This window comes from Salvelinus fontinalis, chromosome 7 (assembly GCF_029448725.1).
Source record: "Salvelinus fontinalis isolate EN_2023a chromosome 7, ASM2944872v1, whole genome shotgun sequence".
Classification (NCBI taxonomy): domain Eukaryota; kingdom Metazoa; phylum Chordata; class Actinopteri; order Salmoniformes; family Salmonidae; genus Salvelinus; species Salvelinus fontinalis.
In genome coordinates, this window is record NC_074671.1 from 35053174 (window position 1) to 35066717 (window position 13544).

The window sequence follows — 13544 nt, forward strand, 5'->3', positions numbered from 1 at the left end:
CTGTTCTGGTTAGTGTTTATTGGCTTATTTCACTGTAGAGATTCTAGCCCTGCTCTCTATACCATATCCAACCCTGCAGTTCCACCACCCACATATGCGATGACATCACCTGGTTTCAATGATGTTTCTAGAGACAAGATCTCTCTCATCATCACTCAATACCTAGGTTTACCTCCACTGTATTCACATCCTACCATACCTTTGTCTGTACATTATTCCTTTAAACTATTTTATCGCCCCCAGAAACTTCCTTTTACTCTCTGCTCTGGTAGCTCTAGGCGACCAATTCTCATAGCTTTTAGCCGTACCATTATCCTACTTCTCCTCTGTTCCTCTGGTGATGTAGAGGTGAATCCAGGCCCTGCAGTACCTGGCTCCACTCCTATTCCCCAGGCGCTCTCTTTTGATGACTTCTGTAACCGTAATAGCCTTGGCTTCATGCATGTTAACATTAGGAGCCTCCTCCCTAAGTTTGTTTTGTTCACTGCTTTAGCACACTCTACCAACCCGGATGTTTTAGCCGTGTCTGAATCCTGGCTTAGAAAGACCACCAAAAATTCAGACATTTTTATCCCCAATTACAATATTTTCAGACAAGATAGAACGGCCAAAGGGGGCGGTGTTGCAATCTACTGCAAAGACTGCCTGCAGAGTTCTGTTATACTATCCAGGTCTGTTCCCAAACAATTTGAACTTCTACTTTTAAAAATCCACCTCTCTAAAAACAAGTCTCTCACCGTTGCCGCCTGCTATAGACCACCCTCTGCCCCCAGCTGTGCTCTGGACACTATATGTGAACTGATTGCCCCCCATCTATCTTCAGAGCTCGTGCTGCTAGGCGACCTACATTTGAACATGCTCAACACCCCAGCCACCCTACAATCTAAGCTTGATGCCCTCAATCTCACACAAATTATTAATGAACCTACCAGGTACCACCCCAATTCCGTAAACACGGGTACCCTCATAGATATCATCCTAACAAACTTGCCCTCCAAATACACCTCTGCTGTTTTTAACCAAGATCTCAGCGATCACTGCCTCATTGCCTGCATCCGTAATGGGTCAGCGGTCAAACGACCTCCACTCATCACTGTCAAACGCTCCCTGAAACACTTCAGCGAGCAGGCCTTCCTAATTGACCTGGCCGGGGTATCCTGGAAGGATATTGATCTCATCCCGTCAGTAGAGGATGCCTGGTCATTTTTAAAAAATGCCTTCCTCACCATCTTGAATAAGCATGCCCCATTCAAGAAATTTAGAACCAGGAACAGATATAGCCCTTGGTTCTCTCCTGACCTGACTGCCCTTAACCAACAGAAAAACATCCTATGGCGTTCTGCATTAGCATCGAACAGCCCCCGTGATATGCAACTTTTCAGGGAAGCCAGAAACCAATATACACAGGCAGTTAGAACAGCCAAGGCTAGCTTTTTCAAGCAGAAATTTGCTTCCTGCAACACAAATTCAAAAAAGTTCTGGGACACCGTAAAGTCCATGGAGAATAAGAACACCTCCTCCCAGCTTCCAACCGCCCTGAAGATAGGAAACACTGTCACCACCGACAAATCCACTATAATTGAGAATTTAAATAAGCATTTTTCTACGGCTGGCCATGCTTTCCACCTGGCTACCCCTACCCGGGACAACAGCACTGCCCTCCCCTCTGCTACTCGCCCAAGCCTTCCCCATTTCTCTTTCTCCCAAATACAGTCAGCTGATGTTCTTAATGAGCTGCAAAATCTGGACCCTTACAAATCAGCCGGGCTAGATAATCTGGACCCTTTCTTTCTAAAACTATCTGCTGAAATTGTTGCCACCCCTATTACTAGCCTCTTCAACCTCTCTTTCGTGTCGTCTGAGATCCCCAAAGATTGGAAAGCAGCTGCGGTTATCCCCCTCTTCAAAGGGGGGGACACCCTTGACCCTAACTGCTACAGACCTATATCTATCCTACCCTGCCTTTCTAAGGTCTTCGAAAGCCAAGTCAACAAACAGATTGCCGACCATTTCGAATCACACCACACCTTCTCCGCTATGCAATCTGGTTTCAGAGCTGGTCATGGGTGCACCTCAGCCACGCTCAAGGTCATAAACGATATCGTAACCGCCATCGATAGGAAACAATACTGTGCAGCCGTATTCATTGACCTGGCCAAGGCTTTTGACTCTGTCAATCACCACATCCTCATTGGCAGACTCGACAGCCTTGGTTTCTCTAATGATTGCCTCGCCTGGTTCACCAACTACTTCTCTGATAGAGTTCAGTGTGTCAAATCGGAGGGTCTGTTGTCCGGGCCTCTGGCAGTCTCTATGGGGGTGCCACAGGGTTCAATTCTTGGACCGACTCTCTTCTCTGTTTACATCAATGATGTCGCTCTTGCTGCTGGTGATTCTCTGATCCACGCAGACGACACTATTCTGTATACTTCTGGCCCTTCTTTTGACACTGTGTTAACAACCCTCCAGGCGAGCTTCAATGCCATACAACTCTCCTTCCGTGGCCTCCAACTGCTCTTAAATACAAGTAAAACCAAATGCATGCTCTTCAACCGATCGCTGCCTGCTCCTGCCCGCCTGTCCAACATCACTACTTTGGACGGCTCTGACTTAGAATATGTGGACAACTACAAATACCTAGGTGTCTGGTTAGACTGTAAACTCTCCTTCCAGACCCACATCAAACATCTCCAATCCAAAGTCAAATCTAGAATTGGCTTCCTATTCCGCAACAAAGCATCCTTTACTCATGCTGCCAAACATACCCTTGTAAAACTGACCATCCTACCAATCCTCGACTTCGGTGATGTCATTTACAAAATAGCCTCCAAAACCCTACTCAATAAATTGGATGCAGTCTATCACAGTGCCATCCGTTTTGTCACCAAAGCCCCATATACTACCCACCACTGCGACCTGTACACTCTCGTTGGCTGGCCCTCGCTTCATACTCGTCGCCAAACCCATTGGTTCCAGGTCATCTACAAGACCCTGCTAGGTAAAGTCCCCCCTTATCTCAGCTCGCTGGTCACCATAGCAGCACCTACCCGTAGCACGCGCTCCAGCAGGTATATCTCTCTAGTCACCCCCAAAACCAATTCTTCCTTTGGACGCCTCTCCTTCCAGTTCTCTGCTGCCAATGACTGGAACGAACTACAAAAATCTCTGAAACTGGAAACACCTATCTCCCTCACTAGCTTTAAGCACCAGCTGTCAGAGCAGCTCATAGATTACTGCACCTGTACATAACCCATCTACAATTTAGCCCAAACAACTACCTCTTTACCTACTGTATTTATTTATTAATTTATTTTGCTCCTTTGCACCCCATTATTTCTGTCTCTACTTTGCACTTTCTTCCAATGCAAACCAACCATTCCAGTGTTTTTTTTTAGTTTTTATTTTACTTGCTGTGTTGTACTCACTTCGCCTCCATGGCCTTTTTATATTTTTATTTATTTATACATATATCTGTTTGCCTTCACCTCCCTTATCTCACCTCACTTGCTCACATTGTATATAGACTTATTTTTTTTATTTTTTTCACTGTATTATTGACTATATGTTTGTTTTTACTCCATGTGTAACTATGTGTTGTTGTATGTGTCGAACTGCTTTGCTTTATCTTGGCCAGGTCGCAATTGTAAATGAGAACGTGTTCTCAATTTGCCTACCTGGTTAAATAAAGGTTAAATAAAAAAATAAAATAAAATAAATACTGCATGAATATGTTTTGTAACTGCACAACTACTTTTTGTAGAATTGCAGGGCTGCCACATGCAGGTGGAAGGACAGCTATATTCACTCGGGAGCAAGAGGCCGTTATAGTTAGCATGGTCCTTCAAGATAATACAATATGGCTCAGAGAAATCCAGGAATGAGTGATACAAGACAACGCACACTTCCAGGGAATCGACAGTGTGAGCATTTCCACAATTGACCGTGTCCTCCATCGTAACAGGATGCGAATGAAACAAGTATACAGAGTACCTTTTGAGCGCAACTCACCAAGGGTGAAAGAACTGCGAGCTCAGTATGTGCAAGTAAGTGTACATTCAGAAACATTTACTGTAATCCAGATTGTCTACAGTACTAACACATACTATGTGAATGACTTTACTCTTCAGTACATACAATGTATGTGAATCAGAAGCCTAATTGTACTCTACAGTATAGCACTGTCTCTGTACGACTTACAAAATCCTACATACAGTATATTGTATTTCTACACAGACAATATTTGACTTGGAATCCTTGGACAGACCCCATGAGTTCATCTTTGTCGATGAAGCAGGCTTCAATCTAACAAAGAGGAGAAGGAGAGGACGAAACATGATTGGACAGTGGGCAATTGTTGAAGTCCCCGGTCAACGAGGTGGCAATGTCACAATCTGTGCTGCTATCAGCAACCATGGTGTTCTACATCACCATGTTACACTCGGGCCATATAACACCCAGCACCTTCTAAGATGTATTGCCAATCTAAGAGATATTTTATTTGAGCAGCAGGTTCAAGAGCAGCAGGGTCAAGAGCTAAATGAGAATCCCATTCCCACCTATGTGATAGTGTGGGACAATGTCAGTTTCCACCAAGCTGCTCAGGTAAGGGAATGGTTTAACATCAATGGGCAGTTTATGAACTTGTACCTCCCTCCATACTCGCCTTTCCTGAATCCGATTGAGGAGTTTTTCTCCTCTTGGAGATGGAAAGTGTATGATAGACAACCCTACACCAGAGTAAATCTGCTGCAAGCCATGGATTTAGCCTGTGGTGATATAGGTGAGGAATCATGTCAGGGCTGGATACGGCACACAAGAGGCTTCTTCCCCCGTTGCCTCAGGAGGGACAATATTGCTTGTGATGTCGACGAAGTGCTCTGGCCTGACCCAGCCCAAAGACAAGAAGAAGTGCTCTGGCCCGACCCAGCCCAAAGACAAGAAGAAGTGCTCTGGCCCGACCCAGCCCAAAGACAAGAAGAAGTGCTCTGGCCTGACCCAGCCCAAAGACAAGAAGAAGTGCTCTGGCCTGACCCAGCCCAAAGACAAGAAGAAGTGCTCTGGCCTGACCCAGCCCAAAGACAAGAAGAAGTGCTCTGGCCTGACCCAGCCCAAAGACAAGAAAAAGTGCTCTGGCCTGACCCAGCCCAAAGACAAGAAGAAGTGCTCTGGCCTGACCCAGCCCAAAGACAAGAAGAAGTGCTCTGGCCTGACCCAGCCCAAAGACAAGAAGAAGTGCTCTGGTCTGACCCAGCCCAAAGACAAGAAGAAGTGCTCTGGCCTGACCCAGCCCAAAGACAAGAAGAAGTGCTCTGGCCTGACCCAGCCCAAAGACAAGAAGATGCACATTGATCACATGTTTACTCCTTTGATTTTTGTCCCTTTTAGTATTGTATACTGTAGTACAGTGCATTGTAGGCTGTATACTGTACAATGGACAAATTGTACGGCCCTGAACATTGTGCTTTCCATTTAGTGACAGTACTGACTGCTCAATAGATTTTGACTGGTTGCAGGTTCATATCAACAAAGAACAAGAATTACAGTATCACAGAGACGAAGGACAAGTTTGTGAGATGCAGGGTACAGTACTGTAAAAATAGGGGTACAAGGAGGAGGAAGAACAAAAAACAAAATTGCAAAGAGCAAAGCAGAGTAGTAATTTCTGATAAATTTTTAGCTACTATGATATAACATGTTTTCGTTCATCAAAAGACAATGACGGAAAAATATGATATATCTTGTCCTCAGTCTGCTCTCAGTCTTGTTCTCAGCCTGTGGGCATCATGTGTGCAGTGATCCAATATCCATAGCCATGCCATTTAACAGTTATCACTAGCCCTTGCTCAACCTTACTCACCAAGAGCCCAGCACCGAGCGTTCTTGCTAGCAAAGTCACTGATCAGCTTGTTTTTCAAAATACTCACTTTGTCTGTCTCTTTCTGTGCACCTTCTCATTTGCTCCATCCTCATCTCCTGCATTGATACTGCCGACACTGTCTTTCACCTCTTTCACCTCTTCCTCCACTTCCACACTCCTCCCTGACAAAACTGTATCACTTGAGGGTCCTAGCTCTGTGGAGTGTATATGACGCATATGATATGTCCTATGATATAATACCATTTAATAACCAGAATTTAAGTTACTACCATTTTGTTGATTTAAAATAACTGCATGCACCACGGAAAAAATTAAACAGCACTGAATCCTGCAGAATATTGACCCAATTTACCTGCAGTTGTGTATCACCACCACTAGATGTCACTAAACGACCATATTTCATTCTGCATCAAAGCCATGGAGACATACCTTGGCCATATGACTTGAAGGTATTATTTTAACATTGGCTGTCACTTATACAGACTGAGTCACTTAAACTTCTTATGGCTGCAATCCCGTTAACGGGATTATATGACAACAGCCAGTGAAAAAGCAGGGCGCCAAATTCAAAACAACCGAAATCCCATAATTAGAATTCCTCAAACATACATGTATTTTACACCATTTTAAAGATACACTTGTTGTAAATCCAGCCACAGTGTCCGATTTCAAAAAGGCTTTACAACGAAAGTAAACCAAACGATTATGTTAGGTGAGTGCCTATTCATAGAATAACACAGCCATTTTTCCAGCCAAAGAGAGGAGTCACAAAAAGCAGAAATAGAGATAAAATTCATCACTAACCTTTGATGATCTTCATCAGATGACACTCATAGGACTTCATGTTACACAATACATGTATGTTTTGTTCGGTAAAGTTCATATTTATATCCAGAAATCTGAGTTTACATTGGCGCGTTACATTCAGAAGTTCCAAAACATCTGGTGATTTTGCAGAGAGCCACATCAATTTACAGAAATACTCATTATAAATTTTGATGAAAATACAAGTGTTATGCATGGAATTTTAGTTGCACTTCTCCTTAATGCAACCGCTGTGTCAGATTTTAAAAAAGCCTTACAGAAATAATAATAATAATGCAATAATCTGAGGTCGGCGCTCAGAGCCCAATCAAGACAAAAAAATATCCGCCATATTGTGCAGTCAACAGAAGTCAGAAAAAACGTTATAAACATTCACTTATCTTTGATCTTCATCGGAATGCACACCCAGGAATCCCAGTTCCACAATAAATGTTTGTTTTGTTCGATAATATCCATCATTTATGTCCAAATTCCTCCTTGTTGTTCTAGTGTTCAGTACACTTTCCAAACTCACGACGCGCGGGCAAGTCCAGCGGAAAGTAAGGACGAAAAGTTAAAAAAAAGTTATATTACAGTCCGTAAAAACATGACAAACGAAGTATTGAATCAATCTTTAGGTTGTTTTTAACATAATTCTTCAATAATGTTCCAACCGGAGAATTCCTTTGTCTTCAGAAAAGCAAATGGAACGGGAGCTAACTCTCATGTGAACACGCATGGTCAGCTCGTGGCTGCTGGCAGACCTCTGACTCATTCCCCTCTCATTCGCCCCCACGTCACAGTAGAAGCATCGGACAAGGTTCTAAAAACTGTTGACTTCTAGTGGAAGCCTTAGGATGTGCAACATTACCAATATCTCACTGTATCTTCAATAGGAGCTGAGTTGAAAATCGACCAACCTCAGATTTCCCACTTCCTGGTTGGATTTTTTTCTCAGGTTTTTGCCTGCCATATGAGTTCTGTTATACTCACAGACATCATTCAAACAGTTTTAGAAACTTCAGAGTGTTTTCTATTCAAATCTACTAATATGCATATTCTAGCTTTTATGGTTTTGTAGCAGGCCGTTTACTCTGGGCATGCTTTTCATCCGGACGTGAAAATACTGCCCCCTACCCCAAAGAAGTTGAGGATTTCAGCTTTAAATATCCTTTATATTTTTTTACACATTTATTTATTCATCTTTGTTGTGAATGTTTTGGTGGCAGTTGTGAAAAAAGTCCATAGCTGGAAGAGTTGCAGTTAATTGTTAATGTTTAACGGTTTTAGGTTCTAGATAGCACTTTAGGTTCTAGAGTACACTTCAGTCTTTTGTCTTGTCCATTCACCCTCTGAATGGTACACACACACAATCCATGTCTCAATTGTCTCAAGGTTTAAAAATCCTTCTGTAACCTGTCTCCTCCCCTTCATCTACACTGATTGAATTGGATTGAAAAAAATTGGATCAATAAGGGATTATAGCTTTCACCTGGAGTCACCTGTTCTTAAATGAGGGAATCAAATTTGCAAAAGTCCAACTTCTCATTTCTTTTCTCAAGTCTCAGATTCTTCTTTTCTCTTCATCGCCCCCTTATGGAGTCTTCCGCCCAGAATAGCCACACAATGTCCCATCTTCAGACAGAAGAAAGAGTAACTTGTGTTCATTCTTTGAAATGGAATCATAGACAAAAAGCGTTTATATAAAAAAATATATTTTAAAAAAGTTTCAAATTATGTCTGGGGACTGGTGAGTCGAAAGTTTATTTTGACAAATCTGACAACAAAACCCAGTGCAGGCAGGGAGAAAGTTTGGGCTTCTTCAGTGGAACGGAATGATTTCCCCTCAGAGTTGGGATGTTGGGAAAAGAGGCGGAGAGAGTGATCGAGTTCCTCAATGGTCTCAAACCTCATATCTCACAAACAAACGGACTGCATTCTCACTCGGGCTACCTTTCTCATTTTTATGAAGTGTACATGATGGGTGAATTTGAATATGATTGGCTCTCAAGGGGGTTTGGCTCTCAAGGGTGGCTAGAAATAATTGCTATTTCTGTCTGATGCTCCTGGTGGTATAACAGAGGTACTGATTGTGTCCCAAATGGCTCCCTATCCCCTATATAGTGGAGGGTTCAGGTCAAAAGTTGTCCACTAAATGGGGAATATGGTGCCATTTTGGGTCACACTAATGTGTGCATGCGTGCCGCACATGATTTCACATAGCAGGGTACCAAAAAAACAGCTAGTGCCAACCCTGATTGGGAACCTCTGGGTGAGTGTCTTGCTTTCAATAATTTCCCTTCATTGTGTGCAGTGCTTTCATCCCAAATGGCACCCCATTCCCCAGCATAGAGCCCCATGCACCCTGGTCAAATTTAGTGCACTAAATAGGGAATAGGATGCCACTAGGCCCATTCTGTGTTTATGCAGGCATGTGTTGTGGGCAGTGGTGCGTGTAAAACCCATAGGAGTTTTAAGAACAGCTATCCTTGATCCATACATTTTTAGAGTGATTCTATCAAGCAGTCGGTCGGGGACGTTTCTCACAAGAGTGGCAGAGTGGATTGTCACACGGTTCAAGTGTTTCTAGACGCTCATCAACTCCTGCTGTTCGGAGATGACGAAAGTGGTGAGTGTGAGTTTGAGTGTGCGTGCTCCCTCGCTCAGAGATGACGAAGTGGGATCTGAATAGAAGATTGCTTGTGTTAAAGGGATAGTTCACCAAAATTACACAATAACACATTAGTGGATTGCAGTCACACCTTGTCCATAGACTGGTTACAGGTTAAGGAAACAATGTCATTTTGTAATTTGAGTGAACTCTCTCTTTAACCTTCTACTGTAGTGGGCTAAATCAGGGTCACAGTGTTTCTTGGTAGTCTTAAATCTACTTTGAAACAAAATAATATATATCTCACACACATGGCTATGGGCTGAAAAAAAAGGACACCTGTACCATGTCAGATATAGTTGAAATGTATTCAATTTTGAGTTTGCGTTGCGATATTAACTCGTCATCAACTCGTCATCAAGCTCGAGACCCTGGGTCTCAACCCCGCCCTGTGCAACTGGGTCCTGGACTTCCTGACGAGCTGCCCCCAGGTGGTGAGGGTAGGTAACAACATCTCCACCCCGCTGATCCTCAACACTGGGGCCCCACAAGGGTGCGTTCTGAGCCCTCTCCTGTACTCCCTGTTCACCCACGACTGCGTGGCCATGCACACCTCCAACTCAATCATCAAGTTTGCGGACGACACTACAGTGGTAGGCTTGATTACCAACAACGACGAGACGCCCTACAGGGAGGAGGTGAGGGCCCTCGGAGTGTGGTGTCAGGAAAATAACCTCACACTTAACGTCAACAAAACAAAGGAGATGATTGTGGACTTCAGGAAACAGCAGAGGGAGCACCCCCCTATCCACATCGACGGGACAGTATTGGAGAAGGTGGAAAGTTTTAAGTTCCTCGGTGTACACATCACGGACAAACTGAATTGGTCCACCCACACAGACAGCGTTGTGAAGAAGGCGCAGCAGCGCCTCTTCAACCTCAGGAGGCTGAAGAAATTCTTGTCACCAAAAGCACTCTTCTACAGATGCACAATCGAGAGCATCCTGTCGGGCTGTATCACCGCCTGGTACGGCAACTGCTCCGCCCACAACCGTAAGGCTCTCCAGAGGGTAGTGAGGTCTGCACAACGCATCACCGGGGGCAAACTACCTGCCCTCCAGGACACCTACACCACCCGATGTCACAGGAAGGCCATAAAGATCATCAAGGACAACAACCACCCGAGCCACTGCCTGTTCACCCCGCTATCATCCAGAAGGCGAGGTCAGTACAGGTGCATCAAAGCGGGGACCGAGAGACTGAAAAACAGCTTCTATCTCAAGGCCATCAGACTGTTAAACAGCCACCACTAACATTTAGTGGCCGCTGCCAACATACTGACTCAACTCCAGCCACTTTAATAATGGGAATTGATGGAAATTATGTAAAAATGTATCACTTGCCACTTTAAACAATGCCACTTAATATAATGTTTACATATCCTACATTACTCATCTCATTTGTATATTCTGTACTCTATATCATCTACTGCATCTTGCCATCTTTATGTAATACATGTATCACTAGCCACTTTAAACTATGCCACTTTATGTTTACATACCCTACACTACTCATCTCATATGTATATGTATGGACTGTACACTATACCATCTACTGCATCTTGCCTATGCCGTTCTGTACCATCACTCATTCATATATCTCTATGTACATATTCTTTATCCCTTTACACTTGTGTGTATAAGGTAGTAGTTGTGGAATTGTTAGGTTAGATTACTTGTTGGTTATTACTGCATTGTCGGAACTAGAAGCGCAAGCATTTCGCTACATTCGCATTAACATCTGCTAACCATGTGTATGTGACAAATACATTTTATTTTATTTGATATTACACTTGATAAAAATCACAGAAGACTGAAATAAAGCAAAACTGTTTGACATAGAAACACCACATTTGCTGTGTTTTTAATCATTATGAAAAACATTAACATTTCACCCAATAGGCCACTGGGTCATTTGACTGCAGGAAAGGGTTTTAAGAATTGCAAGTGCTCTGGCTATGTTACACTGGTTATGGTACCACACTAAAACAAAATAATTAGTGTTTTTTAGTAGCCCAGTGCTGGGTAAATATTGGACAGAACACACACTGGGTTATTTTTTTATTTTTATTTATTTTGTTTAAAAAAGAAAAATGTTTAGCCCTTTTCTCCCCAATTTTCGTGGTATCCAATCGCTAGTAATTACTATCTTGTCTCATCGCTACAACTCCCGTACGGGCTCGGGAGAGACGAAGGTCGAAAGCCATGCGTCCTCCGAAGCACAACCCAACCAAGCCGCACTGCTTCTTAACACAGCGCGCCTCCAACCCGGAAGCCAGCCGCACCAATGTGTCGGAGGAAACACCGTGCACCCGCACCCCTCGGTTAGCGCGCACTGCGCCCGGCCCGCCACAGGAGTCACTGGAGCGCGATGAGACAAGGATATCCCTACCAGCCAAACCCTCCCTAACCCGGACGACGCTAAGCCAATTGTGCGTCGCCCCACGGACCTCCCGGTCGCGGCCGGCTGCGACAGAGCCTGGGCGCAAACCCAGAGACTCTGGTGGCACAGCTAGCACTGCGATGCAGTGCTCTAGACCACTGCGCCACCCGGGAGGCCCCTCACACTGGGTTATTTTGACCCAGGCAGTTGGGTTGCTTGAATAACCCAACATGGGTTAATTTAACCATTAGTTGGATTTCATGCCGAGTTGACCCAGCAGCTGTTTGTTTTTTTTATGGAATCCTTTGGTTATTTTCAGGAGGCTTGGCTTATTATGGGCTAGTTATTTTGGGCTACCCGTGAGAGTAAATGTAATTCCTATTCAGTCAATCATGTTTTTCATTAAATTAGATGATATATCAAAGTATGAAAAATGACTGTTGCTTTTACGCTGGTAAAGTTTGATCATAAAGTTGCTGTTCCCCTCCCCCATGTCAAACAATTAGATTAATTATTAAGGGGACGAGGTGACATCACCTTAACCTTCATTTTAACACACCCATGGTAACATGATATTCTCTTACCTAATGTCAATAAGTACCACCTTGTAACTAACATCGGAAAAGGCGTGTTTGCAGAGGGGCATGGTCTATGTAGCTCGATACATAGCTACTCTACTCATGTCAGCAAATATAATAACGTTTCCTCTTTCATCTGTGTCTGTTGTTAGCTGGTTACTGGCTAGCTAAGTCTTCAGCCAGCATAGAACAGAAACTCCGACGCAGTTAAGTCAACACATTCGTCAGTGCTGCTGTGAACCACAATCCAAATGGGAGATATAAAAAAATATATAACTGATGCAATTTCAATGTTTGAGTTGCTTTGTTACTGCAACACTGCATCCACATTAATTGGCATGTTTCAAAGTGCTGTCAGTCAATGTGAGCTCATGAATAAAAGCTCCCCGCCCACTCAGTCTGTCTTTTCAAACTTCCTGGTAGTTAGCCACGAGAAAAACTCCTTTTCAGATTGACTGTTCAGGACCTTTAACTTTGTACACTGCAAATTGACATTTTCCTTGAATATTTTATAACATTACAAAATTCTAAAATAAAATTACAAATATTATTTGCATATTGTATCAGCAATAACTAGCCCAACATTTGTATTTGCATTGGATCTTAAACTCATACACATGTGTAAGCCTCAGGAAAGCTGCTACATGTCAGTGTTCAACCTTAACAAGTTAACTGGAATGACATTTACTCTCAAGGGAAGCCAATAAGAATTATCAGAAAAACACGCCCCTACTAAGCCACACCTCCAATCTTCTGATCTGACCTGCTGGGTCATATCTCAGTAACCCAGCATCCATAACCCAGCCTCAACAACCCAACCTTGCTTTTTTAAAGAAAACAAACCAACTAAGTGACCCAATGCCTGCAATCCAGGAATTGGGTCATCCAAACAACCCAGCATTTTTTAGAGTGGATGTACCGAACGTCACTAGAAAGCTAAAAACGGTAAGTGTGTGTGTTTGTGTGGACGTGTTTAACTATTCTTGTGGGGACCAGAAGTCCCTACAAGAATAGTAAGCGAACAAAAAGTTGACCAGCTGGGGACATTTTGTTAGTCCCCACAAGGTCAAATGCTATTTCTAGGGGGTTTAGGGTTAAGGTTAGAATTAGTGTTAGGGTTAGAATTAAGTTCAATATTAAGGTTAGGAGCTAGGGTTAGTTGTAGGGTTAGGGTTAGGAGCTAGGTTTAGGGTTAGGATAAAGTTGAGGTTTTTGGGTTAAGGTTAGAGTT